Below are 1,819 nucleotides of genomic sequence, written 5' to 3'. Positions count from 1 at the left end.
CCCCCTGCCGTGGCTTCCCCTGCCCTGCTCGGGGCACCTACCTCCCTGCCAGCCCTCTCCAACCCCCACCCCCCCACACACAACCCACGCGACGTTCCTGGCCGACCTGGATCCAGACCCCGATCCTGACCCGGGTGGCACGAATCTCCCGCCAAATGTGCCACGCCTGTTCCCTCCCACGGGGGGTTGACGCCCGGAGGGAGTGGCGCGTGAGTCTAGCCAAAGTTGCTACCAAGAGGAGGCGAGCGGCCAGGAGGGCGCGTGTCCTGCCATCCCGGAGCCACCGGCGCCAGTGGGTGTGTGCTGAAGCCGCACATGCAGCCCTGGCGCAAGGCAGGCTACGCCGCACCTGCGAGCGCCCGGACCTCGACGCCGCTGCCACCCGGCGCAGGCCAGTCGCCTGCGCACCCGGACCGCCCGCCGCCTGGTTTTGGCGCGTCTAGCCCAGCGCACTGGCTCTTGACGCCGGCCTCCAGGCTGGATGTCAGGATGGCCGAGCGGTCTAAGGCGCTGCGTTCAGGTCGCAGTCTCCTCTGGAGGCGTGGGTTCGAATCCCACTCCTGACAAGTTCACCTTTTAGCCTGCCCAGTCCAGTACCCCACACGGGCTAGGACCCCTCGCCGCCCAGGATACCCGATGTCCTCCATTCCTGGCTCGCCTCTTTGCCCATTCTTCCAACTCTGGCCTCCAACTATCACCAACTCCTCAAGGCACCCTCCGCCCTGGCCCCAGCACCGTTGTACAAGCCCCTTCCGTCCTATGCCACTAGCCACTCGGCCGCTTGCCCCCTCGCCAGCCCCTGTGGCTTGGCCCCACAGCCAGCCCCTGGCCTCCCGCTACTGGTCCTTTCCAAGCGGCCAGGCTTCCCCTCCCTACCCCAGACTGTAGGCCCACGTCCCACCCCACACCGACACGCACCTGTCAAGGCAACACCGCTGGCACCCGCACCTCACGCAGGATCGGTTGCGTGCATGCAAACTTCTCCACAGTCCGACCCCCACCTCTGACCTCTGCCAGCTGAGGCCGCCGTCCCATGTCCGCTGCACCAAGGTCTGAGCCTCACCCAGTCCCTGCTCTCCTCACCTTGTGCAGGTGGCCGTCCCCATCTTCCTGGATGGCTGTGGCCTCCACGTTGGTTTACTTTGGGCCACACGCCTCCAAAAACAACTCCAACCCCAACACTCCGAGCCCCCGCTGTCGTCCACCTTGTCTACCTTCGTGCATTCCCGTCTCAGACGTCGTAGCTGGATACTCCGGGATCCCTGCACCTGGCCGGGCTGGGGATCTCCGTCTGGAAACCCCGTCCCCAGGAGGCGCCTGCAGACCACCTAGATACCCGCCCCCCTCTCCGCGGGTCAACTGACACCAGTCCCCAACGCCGACCCCTCCAGTGCCTCACCTAGCCCACTCACTGCCTTCCTGGGCCCCAAGCGTCCATCCGCACCTGCCCGCCAGCCAGCCCGACCCCAAGCTCTGCCCACCGGTTCCTCTATCTGTCCTGGCCGTCGATAGCCCCCATCCCTAGACGACCTCCAGGCGCACCAACAGCACAGCGGAGCCCGACGCCCGGTGCCTGCGAACCTGTGGCTGGGCCGCGCGAGCAGGCTCCCACAGACCCGGGTCTCTTAGCCCGAGCAGTTTGGTGGCGGGAGACGCACAGTGACGGCTCGGGCGAGACCTGCCGTCCTCTTCCCCACACCATCACTTTCCCTCCAATCCTACTCCCATTCCCACCCCGCCTCGGTCGCCCTGCTCTGGCTCCCAAGCGCTTCACAGGGCAGAAAACCAACCAGAAAGGGACCATGGGTCGGGGTCTGGG

The 1,819-nt window shown here is 66.7% G+C and overlaps 1 non-coding gene across 1 annotated transcript; it reads left to right on the top strand.

The window, feature by feature from the left end:
• Positions 1-483: 483 nt before the first annotated feature.
• TRNAL-CAG (transfer RNA leucine (anticodon CAG)) lies at positions 484-566 on the top strand. The gene has a single exon. It is a non-coding gene; the product is annotated as a tRNA-Leu (tRNA).
• The last annotated feature ends 1,253 nt before the right edge of the window (positions 567-1,819 follow it).

The sequence above is a fragment of the Tupaia chinensis genome, unplaced genomic scaffold, assembly GCF_000334495.1.
Source record: "Tupaia chinensis unplaced genomic scaffold, TupChi_1.0 Scaffold000070_1, whole genome shotgun sequence".
Classification (NCBI taxonomy): Eukaryota; Metazoa; Chordata; class Mammalia; order Scandentia; family Tupaiidae; genus Tupaia; species Tupaia belangeri.
This window is presented reverse-complemented; position numbering and strand designations above follow the sequence as displayed.